Genomic DNA, 18,922 nt, shown 5'->3' on the forward strand with positions numbered 1-18,922 from the left:
AATGTGTGCATCTCTTCTTATATAACAACCCAAAACATTTCCTTTTGGAATGCAAAGGTATTCCGCACAGAGCCCATAAGCTCCTATGCATATCCTCCTCGGTGACTATTGTAGGTTGGTTGTCATGACTTCCTCCATCGAATGCCTCCTCCACTAAATCAATGGTTGAAATCTCACATGGAGTAACTATTGCTTCAAAGCTTTGATGTTTTGAACTAGTAGTTTATGTCAAGAATCGCGTGGTGGGGGGAGTTGGTCAAGATGCTGCACCGAAACACACATAGAATGCACAAGGAGAAGCTCACTCAAGAGACAAGAAGAGAGATGGAGGCCAAAACGTTTTCTTGCTGGTTTCTTCTTCTTCTTCCACACACTTTACAATGTACACAAAGTATAGATAAGATACAACATAAAGGAAAGTGGCCTACTAAGTCAAACAATGCATAATTGACTACACTAGTCGACTGGCGCTATAACTATACCAGCTGTAAATAGGTGTAACAACCTGAATATAATAAGTAATGAGTCAGTTGGCCATGTGAGAGTCATAATGACCACCGACGTGCTAAGTGTAGACGTGTGGACCCATCTAACCAGGCGGTCCATCATTAATGTCTGCATGTGTTGAGCTTGTCATCTCAACACTCCCCATCAAGCTCAACTATATCTCTGCAACTCCAAGTAAGCTTCGAAACTTTTGAAGCTTCTCTATACCCAATGCCTTCGTGAAGATGTCAGCTATCTGATCCTGTGTGCTAACATACACCAAGTCAATCTCACCTGCTAGTACCTTCTCTCTCACAAAGTGGTAGTATACCTCAATATGTTTTGTCCTGGCATGGAACACAGGGTTTCTAGCCAACTGTATACTGCTCATGTTGTCACAATAAATGACAATTGGACCCTCCACTTACACATCTAAATCACCCAATAACTTTTGCAGCCATACTACCTCACATGCTGCAACAACAACACCTCTATACTCAGCCTCTGTACTCGCAAAGCAACTGTAGATTGCTTTTTGCTGCTCCAAGTAGTGGACTTCACATATCTCAATATGCGTCTGACTGCATTCAAATGTGGCTTTCTAGGTACTTGCATAAACTGACTCACAAGACCAACGTGTAGCTCAAGTCTGGCCTTGTAATGGTCATGTAGATCAAACTCCCCACTATCCTCCTGAACATAGTAGGGCCTTCTATCTCATCCCCAACATCAGCACTCAACTTTACATTCTGCTCCAACGGGACTGAAAGTGGTTTGCATGCTATCATACCATACTTGGACAACATATCCAAGCCATATTGTCCTTGGGACATCCATATACCATCATCACATCTGATCACCTCAATGCCAAGGAAGTACCTTAGCTAACCTAAATCCTTCATCTCAAACTTCTTCTTCAAAAAGTCCTTGACTTCAGCAATCCCACTATCACTATCATCTGTAATAATCAAGTCATCCACATAGATGACTATGATGACCAAACTTGCATCTCCATTTCTCACATAAAGTGAGTGATCAGCATCAGAAACATAAAAGCCAATATTGACAAGATACTCTCTGATCTTGTCAGACCATGCTCTAGGTGGTTGCTTGAGCCCATAGAGTGCCTTCTGCAACCTGCACACATACGTTAGATGCTCTACATCTTTTGCTAATCCATATACACTTCTTCCTACAAATCACTATGCAAGAAGTTATTCTTCACATCCATTTGTTGCAACCTCCAACCTTTGGCTGCTGCCAAAGCAATCACACATATGATAGTTGCCATCCTAGCAACTAGACTTAAGGTTTCTTCATAATCTATGCCATATGTCTAGGCATAGCCTTTTGCAACCAGGCTAGCTTTGTACCTACTAATAGAACCATTTGCATTGTGCTTAATCTTATAAACCCACTTACATCCAATAGCTTTCTTGCCCTTTGGCAATGATACTAGATCCCAAGTCTTATTGGCCTCTAATATAGCCATCTCCTCATCCATTGCTACATCCCAATGAGTATGACCAACAGCATCCTCAAAACAAGTGGGCTCAACATCCTCAACTAGTTTCACCATATAAGCATAATGGTGAGCTGCATAACCTTCAAAACCAAATCTTTTAACAGGGTATCTGACCCTGCTAGATCTGCGTACCACCGGATCACTCAATGAAGCCTTTACATTACTATGAGCTCTCTATACACCTGGTGTCCTGACAGAAGGAATACCAAGCTCATCATCCAAGTTCTCTGAGCCACTGGAGTCTCCATCAAAAGCTGCATCAATGCCATCTGACACTTTATTTTTTCCTTTGTCTTTACCTGTAGTGCTACTAGATGCACCTGAAGATGTAGAGCTACTCCTTAGTCTCCCAGACCAAGGACTACCAGATGATGTCTCTGGTCCACTAAGAGTCTGTGATTCTTGCTTTTCAACCTGCACATGAGTGTCATGATCATCATCATCATCCAATGCATCACCACTAGATGCATACCAATGCTCATTTCATCAAAGATGACATCCCTACTCACTCTGAACTTACATGTGACAGGGTTATAATAGCGGTACCCTTTCTACTCTAAAGAGTATCCAATAAAGATACATTTTTCTGCATTTGGATCAAGCTTCTTCCGTAGCTCATCTGGCACATGAACATATGCAACACAGCCAAATACCTTCAATGCGATACATCAGGTTTCTTGCCAGTAAAGCATTCTTCAGGAGTCATACCATGAACTACAGCTCTGGGAGTTCTATTCATAATGTAGACAGTAGTATGGACAGCCTCAAACCAAAAATGTTTGGGCATATTCTTTTCAGCCATTAATGCCCGTGCAGCTTCTGAAATATGTCTGTTTTTTCTTTCTGCAACACCATTTTGCTGTGGAGTATACCTCCATGTGAAGTGTCTTTTTATTGCATGAGACCTCAGAAAATCACTGAACTCATTCAAGAGGTACTCTCCCCCTCCATCTGACCTCAAGCACTTTACTTTCAAGCCTGTTTCTCTTTCAACTGCAGCCTTGAAAGTTCTAAAGTGCTCAAACACTTCACTCTTTTCCTTCATAAAATATACCCACAGCTTTCTAGAACAATCATCAATGAATGTGACAAAGTATGAACTGCCTCCAAGAGATACATTTTGTGTAGGCCCCCAAATATCTGTATGCATAACATCAAGGATATTTCTGCTTACATCTCTGTCATGTGAAAAGGGTTGTCTTGCCTGCTTACCAAAATGACATGCTTCGCATACCTTATAAAATTCTGCAACTCTAAATGTAGGCAAACCTGTAACCAACCCTTTGGACTGCATTAATTTCAGCCTTTGTACATTTGCATGTCCAATGCGTTTGTGCCAAGTTTCAATATCTGCAACAACACCTTTTCCTTTAGCATACATAGCAGCATTCATAGTAGGAATTCTAGCATCCATAGTAAACATACGTCCAACTCTACTTCTCTTTGCAACCAACTTGCCCTTGTCATTGAAGTCTTCTACCAAGCAGCCCTTTGCATTAAATCTGACTTGCAATCCTTGCTCTACCATCTGACTGACTGACACCAAGTTCTTTGTAATAGATGGCACATATAATACATCTGAAAGACTCTTTGTCTTACCATCATGCAAGGACAAGGAAACTTTTTCAATGTGTGAAATTGGGTGGCATGAATCATCACCCGTCTGCACATAACCTGTATTTTGTAAATCCTGCATCTCTCCAAACCATTCTGCATGGCTGGTCATATGATTGGATGCACTTGAATCAACATACCAAACATCATCATGTGTTCCCTTTCATGTAACAGCATTCAGCATATGCTGCATAATAAACATACGTTCATTTTTGTCTTCATTCTGTCGTGAAGTCGATGCATAGTTTCCTTGCTACAATTTACCACTGTGAATATCATCTTTCTTAGCATAACATTGGGCTGCAATATGACCTGTTTTGCCACAGTAGTGACACACAATACCAAAGTTGTTAGAACCTCTGTTCTGCCATCCACCTCTTCCTCTAAAGCTCCCCCTGCCTCTAAAGTTACCACGACCTCCTGAAACCTGCATATCGCCAAATTGCTTATTCAATATGTTTTGTTGGTTGCACTACCACGTCTTGTACCATGGCCTCTTGAAGAGGACCTGCCACATCCCCTTCCTGAACTGGAGTAGAAAGATTGGACCTATTCACTACTTTTTTCAGATGTCTCACTCTGCATGATGTTGATCTCTTCAGTGATCATAAGGGAGACCAACTCATCTAAATCTAGAAATGGCTTTCTGACATATACGAAAGTTACAAAAGACTTCCAAGCCTTTTCATTGTTAAGTCCACCCAAGGTAGATGGCACCAAATCATCATCATCGGGCATTGCATCAATCGTTGCCAAGGCATCTGCAATGCTCCTTACCTTCAGTGCATACTCATTGATAGACATCTTCCCTTTCTTCAATGTATTCAACTCTTGCTTGAGTTGAATCTTTTGTGCCTTTGTATTTACGGAAAACATACTTTCAAGTATGGTCCAAGCTGCATATGAATTATCTGCATTTCTAATATGTCCCAACATATTATTGTCAATTATTGCAGACAGCCAATACATGACTTTTTTGTCTTTTGCATTCCATTTCTTCCGTGCCTTTGTCTCTTCTGCAATTGGAGGATCACCTACCTCCGGCTCCTTTTCTTCACCTGAAACAAACTCGTAGAGGCCTTTTTCAATAAGGAAGTTCGTGACATGGAACTTCCATGAAGGGTAGTTGTTCTTGTCGAGCTTCTCAATGATGGGGTTTCCACTGTTCTCTACTATTATCACAAAACTAATACCAAACAACAAGCAAATCTTCTGCAATCCTTGACCTGTAGTGCACAGCAATACACCAGATAGCCTTTTTCACTGTCTACTCAACAATACATGCAATCTACAACCAGTTTGCAAATAAACCTTGTGTTTATTCGCTGGTAAACACCTTTGAACTTACAGATCTAAAATCTATAACCTGTGCATCTATATACGGCAGACTCAGCTGAAATTGCAGGGTGTCTCGAACTGCTGTCCGCAACCTTGCGAGTCTAAAACGGGGCCTGAAATGACCTCGGATGGCCAAAATAGCAGCGGGAAAAGCCCTAAAGGGGGTTTAATTGCAAAATACACCGTGCTCTTCGCACACACCAAATCTCACTGCAATTTGAGATTTTTGCTCTACCCTGCTTCTAGTGCCTCCACAGGCACTGTCCAAGAGAAGAAGTAGAGAATGGAAGAGCTTCTTACCTGATGCTTGCTTGCTCGAATCCTTGGCTCCTCTCCTTTGCTTTAGCCTTCAAAACCAGCCTCAATCAGTGGTGCAACTCTGATACCATGTCAAGAATCACGTGGTGGGGGGACTTGCTCAAGATGCTGCGTTGAACACACACAGAATGCACAAGGAGAAGCTAACTCAAGAGACAAGAAGAGATATGGATGCCAAAACGTTTTCTTGTTGGTTTGTTCTTCTTCTTCCACACACTTTATAATGTACACAAAGTATAGATAAGATACAACATAAAGGAAAGTGGCCTACTAAGTCAAACAATGCATAATTGACTATACTAGTCGGCTGGCGCTATAACTATGCCAGCTGTAAATAGGTGTAACAACTTGAATATAATAAGTAATGAGTTAGTGGCCATGTGAGAGTCATAATGACCACCGACGTGCTAAGTGTAGACGTGTGGACCCATCTAACCAGGCGGTCTATCATTAATGTCTGCATGTGTTGAGCTTGTCATCTCAACAGTTTATGAGACTGCCACCACTACCTTATATGACATGAATTGTTCTTTGCTTACTCGCTGCACGTCTAAGACAATTTGGAATTTTTTGCACAATGCAAGGTTATCATTTTTCAAGTTGGGAGAGATTACTTCTTGAAATGCTTTAGCAAACTTTGCTCCCAAATAAATATACACGGCCACTCTCTTGTCTCCATTACATTGTTAGGCCCCCCATTGAACACTTTCTTGATCACAATCCAATTGGCTCCTTCTTCATCTACCATGAAGCTAGTAAAGTGTACTAGGGGCTGACCATTCTCTCTCATAATACTATTCAAGCACTCCCAAAAAAAGATTTAGGTAGTGATATCTTCCTCCTTTGTATCACATATGGCAATCACCACGAGACCCTTCAAGTTGAAATGAAAGCAAAAATATTTGAAGGAAAGAGGGTATGACTCACAATCACCATCATGCCCTTCAAGTAGAAATGATAATAGAAATAGGGTCATCATACCTTGGGTCAAACATGGAGCAAGACATTGTAGCCCATCCCTTAATCATATGGGTAAATTCAAAGTGCACCCAAGATTTGGAAAGATCCTTCCCTTTAGAGAAACACATTCAATTCATTAAATCAACCCCTAAATCAAGACCCTTGGTGGACATTTTGAAGTTTTTTTTTTGGTAGCTGTACCTTGCCAAGGAAAAGAAAACCATGAAAAAATGAAAATGAGTACCTCTTTTTTAAATCCATAATATTATCAAAGCATTTTTTTATGATAAAAATACATGTTTTCTATTCATTCATGAGAATGGTATTGAATTTGCATTGTAATTGCATAAGAGGAACCATGGTTTATAACATCAAGCAAAACAAAATTGTAAAATGTAATAGTGAGGCACACCTTTGATTTCGGACCAATGACATTAGTTCCTCCAAAAAATTGTTTAACTCAAAACAAAACATTTTTTTTTGGTTTATCAACCATGGTTTATAACATCAAACAAAACAAAATTGTAAATTTTAATAGTGAGGCACACCTTTGATTTTGGACCAATGACATTAGTTCCTCCAAAAAATAGTTTAACTCTTGATCTCTCATGATGCCTTCATCACTTTTGGTGAGCGAATCAATTATCAATTGTGTGGCTACAATCATTTGAATCCTCCTTGGTCCACTATGGCGATTCACATCCAACACAGATTTGACTAGACTTCTAATCTTCTTTATGGTTAGCCATTGAAGTACTGGGTTGCACATTGTGATTATGAGTACCAACATGTAACATTAAATTCTCCATGCAAATATCATTGTGTAGTATGTGGTATGCTTTTTGTAGTCATAAGTTTCAATGCAGTACACCACAATCTTACAATAGTAACATGTAATGCTAGTTGTCTCTCGCTTGCTTGATAACCCTTGCTATAGCCCCATTCAAATGCCTGTGAAAATACATATCATTGCAGTTCTTATTTGTAGCACAATATGAGTACTTGACTCTTATGGCATTGAAGAAAGTCAAAATAATGACTTATACTAGGAGTGCATTGAGGAAAGATACTAGTCATATGTGGTTTGTGACCATCATAACACTGTTGCATCCCATCCATTCTAGACCTAGTGCCAAATGTTGGTGGCGAAACAAAAAATAGGTCTCCATTGTACTCACATGGGAGATCACTCACTTAATAATGTCATTGACATGTGTTCAGAAAACCCTTTAGTTTTTTGCCTCCAAGTGTTTGAGAAGCCTAGGGGGTATTTCCTTCCATCAATGAGCACTTTTTGTTGCATTGCATACTGTAGTTGCCATCTCTAGGTCAACGGTTGGAGTTTTATTGATGGATTCCTCAATTGATGAGTCTAAAAGGGAGATGAAGTTGCCTAAAACTAAAGGTGCCAAACTTTCTTCACCTATTAGTAGTATGTCCTTATGAAATTTTTTTTATCCCATCAATATGAGCATTCCTCTTATGTGAAGAAAGAATGTGAAAATTTAAAGAAAGGGAAGCATCAAGAAAAAAATATTTACCCCCATCCAAGTCAATGAATCTTGATTTTCTCATAAGGTGTGGAGTTGAGCACATCATATAAGCCTAAAAGCTTAAGATCAAGAGGGAGAAGAGATTGCAAGAAGAAGGATCTAAGTATGATTTTCCATCCCCCCCCCCCCCCCCCCCGCCCTGAGAGGCGCAACTCACTCAAGGTGTTGAGACCCAACAAACTAGTGGATTGTAGCCTCAACCATGAATGAAGAATCAAATAAAAATAGAAAAGTGATGCTTTCCAGGTTCTCACACTACACAAGAGGGCATCCATTTGTAAAAATACATAATAATTGAAAAATAATTACTTAATCTTGAAAGGGGGGGGGAGAACGGGGCAATGCTATTGACCTATCCCATAGGCCCACCCTCCTTTGTGAGGCCATGCATGGGGGCTATGGGAATCATAGATTCAAGGTGACCCACAACCCCTACAAGCCCACCTTATAGCCTTTAGGCACTGGGGGCTTTTGTGCCCCCTAGCCTATCTTGGGAGTCCCCACAATAGGCATTGCCCTCTTAAAAACACCCCCCTCATTGGCAATGGGAAGTGCAAGGTAGGGTGCGAGAGAGAGAGAGAGAGAGAGAGAGAGAGAGAGAGAGAGAGAGAGAGAGAGAGAGAGAGAGAGAGAGAGAGAGAGAGAGAGAGAGAGAGAGAGAGAGAGAGAGAGAGAGAGAGAGAGAGAGAGAGGGAGAGATTTAAAAATTTTAAGATATTTAATTAACCTTAATATCAATTTTAATGTTAGAGTTTTTATGTGTTGATGTTAGGTTTATGTGAATATTAATATTAAGTTTAGTTTTTTGTTTTTCACATTAATGTTAACGTTTTTAAATTTATTTATCTGTTAATATTGATGCAAAGTTTATGTTTTTAATATTAATTTTTGTGTATTTTTAAGATCTCAACAGTAGGTCTGATATCCTTATTCATTGGCCAAACCTTTTTCCAAGTAGATTTTTTATTTTCATATTTGTAATTTTTTAAAGTTAAAATTTTTAACAACTATTTTCTAAGGAAGGAGAGGCCTTATTTCTTTATTTTAAAAAAGAGTGGGTGGGGGTATTGAGTGCATAGGAGAGGGATAAGGGGATCAAACCCCCCACTGTTTTTAACTTTTTTCTAAGAAGGGTGGGCAGACCTTGCCCCCTATACTAAGAAGAGGCTAATGGAGTGGAGCCCTTAGCCTCCCCCGGGTGTCTGTGCATGTGTAGACACCCAAGGGGGGGGCTAAGCTTGGCTTGACCCTCCCTACCCAAACAAAAAAATGATGCTTGGCCCTCCCCACCCAAACTCAAAAATAAAAGAGAAGGGGGTTGCCCAAGGTCCCCCAGGTGTTTGTGACTCTTGTACGGAGCTTTGAGCACCTCTTTTTTTAAATTTTTAAATATAAAAAATCTAACATAAGAGGAGGCCCTAATAATTGTAAAAAAATAAACAAGGCGGGTCCCTAAGGTCCCTTGAGCATTTGCAATGCTTGCAGGGGGCCTTGGCCACCCCCCATTTTTCTATTTTTCTCTAAGAGGGGGGCACTTTTTAAGACCCCCTTGTGGGCATATACGTCAATGCGGGGGGTGGGGGTGGGAGGGGGGAGGGCTTGGCCCCCATATACTAAGAAAAGGCTAACGGAGGGGGCCCCTTGCTCCCCCCGGGCATCTGCACATGTAAATGCCCAAGGGCAGAGGGCTAGACCTATCCTTCCCTACGTCGCACGCATCCACCCTCGCGAGGTTGGCTTTGGGGGGGGACTAAGACCCCCCCTCCCTCCACGAATAAAAAAGGGATGGCTACCCTCATCCCACTAATTCCACTAATAACAAAACATTTATTAAAAAGGGGTTTAGGATTGCCTCCCCTTGGACCTTGTTTTGTAAGTGTATGATTGCAGGCATGGGGCTCTCCCTCTACCTCTTTGCCTTGCTATTTAGCTTCACTTATCTTTGCAATATTCACCATTCTCTCTGTGTTTATTGTTTTGTTTATATGTGTGGGGGACTCCCTAGACATGTATTCTATAACTTTACATTGATGCTCATATATATATCTAGCACATCCCAAGCCTATGTGTTAAAGATATCTTGGATAAATTTGAGAGTGTCATAGGTACCTATCTACTCTTCCTTCTCTTCCCCACTCTCGTTTGTTGTATTGCATAATACATAGCAATAAATAAAGTGGAATGTAAGGGTTTTATTTTCATGCTTCTTTTGTTATATTATTTAAATATATTTTTATGATATGTATCCATGTGTCATTTTCAAATATTTGTTTGAATATCTATTATGCATAGCATTCACACTTTTTCATGACACTTCCCCATTGATAATATTTCTATAGTAATAAATATATACACGAAGCTAGAAAGAGAGGTTGTGCCCTTCAGTCTTGTTAAGGTAATGGCCCGGACTATTTGTTGCATGTTAACTAAAATTAAGCACTCTCAAATTTTATCTAATCCTTTTATGATGTTCACAACTATGAAATTACGATCTAGCCTATGTAGGCCACTTCAAAGTTTGGATTAGGAGGCCTCTTAGAGGGATGTTTAAAAGTTTCCCATGTCATTAAGACAACATGGGCATGGTGGATACAAAAGACACATTTTGGTAGATGATGAGATCATTGAGGCCATTGCAGAGGAGGCAAGCAATGAAATTTATCCATTTGTATCTAGTGAGAGAGTCTCCATCTCTAAAGAAGAATGGGTTGCAAATATGAGATCCTTGGATTTGTGGCTCATTCTTGAGGAGGATGAGGATGGTGTAGAGAATGTTGAAAATAAGGAGAAGGCTTCTGTTGATGGAAATCGTATACAATACCTTGGTGAGCAAGTTCAAGTGGGAATTATGTCAAATATATTAGCTTCTTTTCTTGTTTTCCATAACAGAAAGCCTCCACCTATCCCTTTATGTTGGCTTGTCCCATATGAGACCATATGGTCTACATCCTCCTTTGCTTCATAATTAATTCATTCTTTTAACCATGCCTCCATTGGAGACCATGAGAAAGTTTCTTGTTTCACTTGACACTCCATCCAATGAGTCACACCTCATGACATGGACAAATGGAAGCCACTGTGGAGGGAAGTCAACAAATAGTTTGAAGAAAAGTTGATTGAGGAATGGGTTGACTTAAAGAAAATGAAGTTTTTAGTGTGGATGGCAAACCATCGATTAAAGACATGGATGAAGAGAATAAAGGATAGTGAGCTCCTTGTGTACTTATTTGCTTAGATATTTGTGTTGGTTTCATTGTAAGGTATTTATCTATTTCTATCTTGCTATGATGATGCAATGTATGCGGATGATATTGCAAGACATGTCATAGTTCACTATAAATTTATAAATGTAGGCAAGAGGAAGGAAGGGGAGCTCCTATTAGCTCTCAATTCTACTAGTGCCTATGTTGAGTTTCATTGTATTGCATGTGTTGTATAATTTATATGTGTTTTCAATGTCATTCTACTTTATCCTTACTCTCTCTAATAAACTCACTCACTCATTCACTCTCATACACCCACTTGCTCTCTTAATCTTCCACAATCTCTCACTCAGCCAATCTTATTCACTCACATACTATCATTCACTCACTCACTTATTTACTCTCATTGACTCTCATTCACACATATTCACTCACTCATTCATCCATTCAATCTCATAACTCTTCACCCACTCATTTTCTTGCTTCAACTCTCATTCGCTCAATCACTCTTTTTCTCTCACTTTCTTTCATTCACCCACTCACTATATTATTAACTCTCATAAACTCTCTCTCCCCATTCACCAAATCATTCTCATTTAATCCCTTTTCAAAAAATATCTCTCTAAACTCTTTCCTTCTCTACATTCTTCATTTCCAATAATAATACACATGCTCATACACCCATTTACTCATTTGCTCACTTGTTCAATAAGTCTATCACTAACTCACTCACTCATTGACTCTCTTAAAAGCTCTCTCACTCATTCTCATTCAAACCTTCATTCTCTATACTCTCTCATTCTCTTTGTTCTCTTATCTTTCAACAACTATACATACCATTACCGTCCCCTAATTTTATGTAGCATCTCACTCTACAATTGTTATATGTACTCTACGATCTTGAACTAGTAATTTGTGAGGACTTCTAGCAATAAAAGACGTTGTGAAGATAAAATCAATAATTGATACTATCTTGTCTAGAATGTGATAGTTCTACTCACTCACTCTCATTCAATCCCTTCTTCTGTATGCTCTCCCTCATTCTCTATATTCTCTTACCTTGCAATAATTTTACATAATACTCTCAATTCCCTAATTTTATGTAGCATCTCATTCTACTATTGATGTATGTATACAACATTAATTTTAATTTATAATTATTGAAAATTTTTAACAAATAATTGGTACTTTTCAATGTAGAATGTGACTCATCTTGGTTGAATTCTAAAATTTCATATCTCGTCAATTGGTTGTTTTTCTTGGTTTTCTTTTGTTGAGTTAGGCAAGCTCATGTGAAGCCCTCTTTATCAATCAAATCTCACCCATAAGCAATGTAGGTGGGTAGCTACCTTGCAAAATTATGATTTTAACATCACTCATACAAGGGGTAAAGACAATGTGGTAGCTAATTCTCTTTCTAGAATGTGGGTATGTTGGGTTTCAGCTATGACTAAGTTACTTGGTGATTGGATTGAGGAGTTACAAGAAGCCTATCTTTTAGACGACAAGCTCAGCCATGTACTTCAAAAATTATAACAAGGTCTTATGGAAGAAAACTCACATTATCAGCTTAAAAATAGTCTTATCTAGCTTAATATAAGAAGCTGGGAATAACAAATTAGTGTTAATAACATTGATATTATGCCATGTCACACTGACATTGGTATAAAAGGAGAGGAGATGTAATTTTTCACATCTTTTTGACACATTAATACAATTACAGTCTTTCTCTCCCTTCTTGCTCACAGCTTCTATGGATTCCCCTTCTTTCCAATCTTTCTCTCTCCTCGTCACTTTTCTTCTCTCTCTTCCTGCAGTCCTTCTCTCTCTTCTGCAGTCTTCACTCTCCTCTTTCTCTCTCCCTAGTTCTCTCTCTAACAAGTGGTATCAGAGCTTGAGTCTTTGGTCCATTCTTTTCTTCCATTTTCAATCCCATTTTCCCTATTTCAAAATCAATTTCAGACAAAAAAAATGGTACAAGACAGTGACTAGTGGAGTGCTGCAGATCATCTACAGTTAGTGAGAGACTACATCTAGAGATATCCAAGGTCAGATATGGTGGATAATGGCTTAAATGGCAGGACATCATCAAACTTCATGCAAAAATGGAGGTAACTAGGGTAAAGGATGGTTAACCGGGCTTAGTTAGAGGCTAAACTACAGTTACTTTTCAAAAGAGGTCTTCCTTTCCTCTTTCTCCAAGCTCTACCCAAGCTTCCATGGAGTTTTCTGGCTGAGATCTCTTCCTTATTCACTGATCCTTGCTCTCCATTAACAATGGCTTGCATAATGGCACTCTAGACATCAAATGCAACAAGTTGAGTACCATTTTATGGCCTAGATGATCAGCCACGTGGACTGGACAGCAGTCCGAAATTTGCGCTGATTTTTCCAGCCATGTTCTTCATCATTCCTCAATCAATCTTCAGCTATGGTGCTTCTAAATGATCATTGGCAGTGATTTCTTCAACTTCCTGGTGTGTTTACTCCAAAATAGGGCTATATTCTTCATCTTTTCACTCTCTTGAAACCCTACATGAACAGTCCATGGGCAGCCATGAAAGCTTCAGCCCAACCTTTCACTTCTTAACAATTTCTTGAAGATTCTTCATCCTTTTAGCCCGTGGGATCATCTTAGCAAGGATTCTTCAACAAATTGCAAGGATTAAGCACGAAATGGTTAAAGATTGAAGATCAAGAGCTTCTATGGAGCAGAGATTTGGGAGAAACGGGTCTAATGTTTCAATTTCAAGCATTTGAGGTTCCAAGATTGTTCCTAAGTACTGGATAAACAAGTATTGGGGATTATTTTACCAACATTGGACAACCGGAGGTTCTATCAAGCATATGAGATTGATCAAGTCATCATCAGCCATGTCAAAGATACTCTTCTTCAATTCTTAATCTCTCTCATTAATCCAATTGCTGAGCTTAATCCATTTGATTGAGAGATTAAAGAATTGAACAATATTCATTAAATTTTCAGCCAACCTTTGCTTGAATCCATCTATTCATGAATGCAATGCTTGCTTTATGCATACTAGTTCCAATCAGTGAATTAGAGGCTTCAATCTGAAATTTCAGCATAACACTTGAATTCTATTGACTGAATCCATTGATTGATCAACTTGTTTACTCTAATCCAGTTGATTGGCTGAATTTCATTTGCCCAAGTTGAAATATTGTAAAAGGGTAAGTACTAGCAATCAGTGAGTCACTGAATTGCATTGGTAAGACCCTTCTCCTATCCCAAATTTTCAAAATCTCATTCAATTGCATCTCATGAAAGGCTGAATGAATATTTCAGAAATGCATATCATGCTGATTGATTAGAACACTAGCCTCTGCCATGTTGATATTCCCACTGAGGAAAAAGGTGGATGCTGGGGGAGATAGTGGGACAAAAGAGAGGTGACCCTCCCTCACTATCGAAGATCCCGAAGGGGTGCAACCAACCAACCCGGGGGGAACTTTGCCCACCTTCCGATGATTCGGAGCCCGTGTAAGGAGCTTGTCATGCCGTTTTATCCCTCACATAGGTACAGCGAGTGGAGAATTGAAGATTGAAGACTTTCCAAGGGCTCAAGTACCTACAGGACCAAAACAGGGTAAAACAGGGAATTTATAGGGCACTTACAGGGTACTTACAGGTGGTTACAGGTACATCCTTCATTACTGAAGCACAGGTGCAGGTACTATAGGGTACCCACAGGTCCTATATACCCTTTTTTAGGGTTTAGTAGCCATTTGGGGTTACTATCTTGCACTACAGGATCAAAACAGAGCACTTACAGGTCTTGACAGGGTGCAGGACTGGACAATTCAGACTCAGAAATCTAGCTACAGAATTTTCTATCCTAAACCTATTATAGCATGCTATAGCTCATCTCGAAGAGGGCATTCTTAGCTTTGATTTTCACTAAAAATTTCTGAAATCAGAGTTTCCTAGCAAAAGTTATAGCTGTTTTTCTGACAGGGGGTACTCCAAGACTGCACTATTATGGCAAGACTTAAAGGCAAAAATAAGGTCCAGGACGATTATGCTCAGCAAATCAGGGATTCCATGATGGATAGTACACTTCAAGAGAGCCCTGAAGAGCTTCAACAATAAGGAGAAGTCAATATACTCAATAATACTTTGTGTGTCCATGAACAAAGACATAGGGAACGATATAAGGCCATTTTGTCAATAATGGAGCAGATGGTTTTATCTACTGATCAAACGAAGTCTTCCATTGATAAGTTGGTGGCTTCAACTACTCAAACCCAGGCTTCTATTGATAAATTGGTGGAATCTAATGATCAACTTATGGCATAATTTTCTCAGTTCATGCAGTTGCAAATGGCATCAAGAGAAGCCAATGAGAAGGCTTGTTCAAACAGTGGCCCTTCAGCCCCACTTCAACCATCTAACCAAAATGGTCATGGAAATGGGATTATTGGAAGAAGAGGCATTCAAAATAGTCAATATGAAGTAGGAGAGGCTTCACAGAGGCATGATGACTATTTGGGCAGTTTGAATGGGGCCAATACTCAAGCTTTTGGACTGCATACTCAAAATTCCAGGGATGCTCTACCAACAGGAAGATTACATAGTAATTCTCAGCCACCTGTTGGAAGATTTCCGTCTCAATTTGGAGGTTTTGTACTTGGTAATCCTGATCAGCCAATTTTGGGACAACAACCCTTTCATGAAAGGGAGTTTAAGGACAAAATTGTTTTAGCCAAATTTAATGGTCAGTCATCTTCACCATCTGATTTAGAGGAATGGACCTCTAAGATGGAGTCCTACTTTGACATATACCCCAAAACTAATGACATGAAGATTCACTTTGCTTCCTTGCATTTGGAGGGATTTGCCCATACTTGGTGGAGGTATATCAAGAAAGAAAATATACTTACAGAGAATTGGGAAGCTTTCGAGGCACTTATGGCTGAAGTCTTTGTTTCACCTCTTGAGAAAGAGAAGTTAGCACGAAGATGGTATGGTTTGGAACAAAGGGGCCTAAGTGTAAGAGAGTACACAAACCAATTCCTCAACCTGACCATGTATGTGGAAAGCATCAGTGATGAGGCTAAGCTTCACAAGTTTATGTATGGTTTGGAGCCATCTTTATCAGCTGATGTTATGGCACAAAATCCTACTTCACTTTTTAAGGCTATTGAGCTTGCAGAGCTCTATGGAAGAAAGTATAGAAAAGAATCTTCATTTCAGCCTGGTTTTGAACAACCAAGGACTGTTTTAAAACAGGGACAAGTTGGTAACACTTATGGCAGTAATCATGTGCCTAATGGGAGCTTACGGGTACCAACTTATCCTCCATTCAATGCTTCTAGGCCTCAAAGTGATTTTAGGATAGCAAACAGTCCAAAAGTTGATTTCAAATAGGGGGACAGCAAGCCTAAGTCCATCTCAGTGAATACAAATCCTAAATCTATTCCTGTGGATCTTTACAAAGAAAGGAAGGACAAAGGCTTATGTTTCAAGTGCGGGCAAAAGTATACACCTGATCATGCTTCAAAGTGTGTATACAAAAATGCCAAACCTAAGCTTCAGAGTATGTTGGTTTTTGAGGATTTTGAAGATGACATAGATGAAGCTAATGCAGTGGCATTTAATGCTGAAAATGAAGATCTTGAGAAGGAAGTTGGACAGGAGTATTTTTATGATCCAATCGAATCTTTCCTTTTGATCCAGGTGGAAGTGTTCCGTTTGACCTGGTGGATCTTGTGATGAGTCGCTTGCTGCCACTAATTGTTCTATCTCTATAGATGCTTGGACGGGATCTAAGAGCCCTAATACACTCCGTATGAAGGGAAGCATATGTGGAAAGCCAGTGTTCATCCTAATAGACAGTGGCAGAACTCATAGTTTTGTGAATAAGTCCATCATGGACAAGCTAAATTGTGTTTCCACAGACTTACAGCAGCCCATTAGAGTTCAAGTGGCTAATGGTAAAGAGGAAATCAGTACACAGATTTGCCCACAGGTTTCTTTACAGTTGGCTGAAAATTTTGAAGCCAAGGTAAACTTGATCACTCTGGAAATGGGCCCTATAGATATTGTACTCGGTTGTGATTGGTTGATGACATTAGGCAGGATCACTATGGATTTTTCACAGTTATATATGGAGTTTATCTCCAATGGATAGCTTATCCATTTACAGGGAATTCCTAGTAGATCAAATTTTCAGCTTATCACCATTCAACAACTCAAAAGAGAGTACAAGAAGCGCTCACAAATATTTGTTTTGCATTTGAATAAAGAAACACAGGATCAGCCCAATAATTCAGCAAACCATCTAGCCTTGACAGCTCTTCTTGGGGAGTATAGAGATTTGTTTGAAGTGCCTACTTCATTGCCTCCTAAGAGAGCAGTGGATCACCCCATTGATTTGGAGCCCAACTCAAAGACAATCAATAAGCCACCTTATAGATTATCAAAGTGTGAACGAGAGGAAGTAGCCAAGCAAATCAAAGAACTTCTTGAAATGGGATTCATTGAACCAAGTTCTTCACCTTACGCATCCCCAGTCCTGTTAGTCAAAAAGAAAGATGGATCTTTCAGAATGTGCAATGACTACAGGGATCTCAATAAGATCACAGTGAAGAGCAGGTATCCTCTACCCAAGATTGATGATTTTCTTGATGAGCTTAAGGGGGCCCGATTCTTTACGAAGATTGATTTGAGGTCAGGGTATCATCAGATTCGCATGCGAGAGGGTGATGAAGTCAAGATTGCTTTCAAGGTTGATCGTGGGCTCTATCATTTCTTAGTGATGCCATTTGGGCTTACAAACGCTCCAACTACCTTCCAAAACCTGATGAATAAGATCTTACAACCTTTCCTCTTTCAATTTGTTTTGGTGTTCTTTGATGACATCTTGATCTATAACAAGACTTTACAGGATCACTTGACACATATAAGGAAGGTTTTTGATGTATTGAGACATCATAGGTTTTTTGCTAAGGAGAAGAAGTGCTCTTTCATGCAGACTGAAGTGGAATACTTGGGACATATTGTCAGTGAAAAAGGAATACAGGATGATCCCAAGAAGGTGCAATGTATAAGAGATTGGCCAACGCCTACTACTACTACCTCTCTTAGAGGATTCCTTGGTCTATCTTCATTCTATCGCTGATTTATTAAGCATTATGCAGCAATTGCAGCTCCTTTGACTGACAGGTTGAAGAAGGAGGCTTTCTTTTGGGATGCTCTTGCAGATAGCAGCTTCAACTAGTTAAAGGAACTCCTTACCTCTGCTTCTATCTTAGTATGCCTAGACTTCTCCAAAGAGTTTACTATACAGTGTGATGCTAATGGCCATGGCATTGGGGCTATTTTGCTTCAAGAGCATGGAGTAATTGCATTTGAGAGCTGTAAGCTTACAGATAAGGAAATGGCCATGAATGTTTATGACCAGGAGATGTTGGCTATCTTGCATGCGATCAAGAAGTGGCACCATTACTTATATGGCAGCCGATTCAGAGTACATAGTGATCACAGGGTACTCAAGTATTTCCTTACTCAGTCAAATCTCACTCCAAAGCAATGTCGTTGGGTAGCTACATTACAGAATTATGATTTTTACATCACTCATACAAGAGGCAAAGATAACATAGTGGCTGATTCTCTTTCTCATATGTGGGCTTGCAAAGTTTCAGGTATGACAGAATTACATAATGACTGGATTGAAGAATTACAAAGAGAACTAGGGAGAGAGAAAGAGGAGAGAGAAGACTGTAGAAGAGAGAGAAATACTGCACGAAGAGAGAGAAGAGTGACGAGGAAAGAGAAAGACTAGATTTAGAGAGAGAAAGACAGGAAAGAAGGGAAAGCCATAGAAGCTGTGAGCAAGAAGGGAGAGAAAGAAGGAAGCCAATTCTTTCTCTCCCTGCTTTCTCTCCCTTCTTGCTCACAACTT

The sequence above is a fragment of the Lygodium microphyllum genome, chromosome 22, assembly GCF_053477565.2.
Source record: "Lygodium microphyllum isolate KBCC chromosome 22, Lygodium_microphyllum_v1.1.10, whole genome shotgun sequence".
In the NCBI taxonomy this organism is placed as follows: domain Eukaryota; kingdom Viridiplantae; phylum Streptophyta; class Polypodiopsida; order Schizaeales; family Lygodiaceae; genus Lygodium; species Lygodium microphyllum.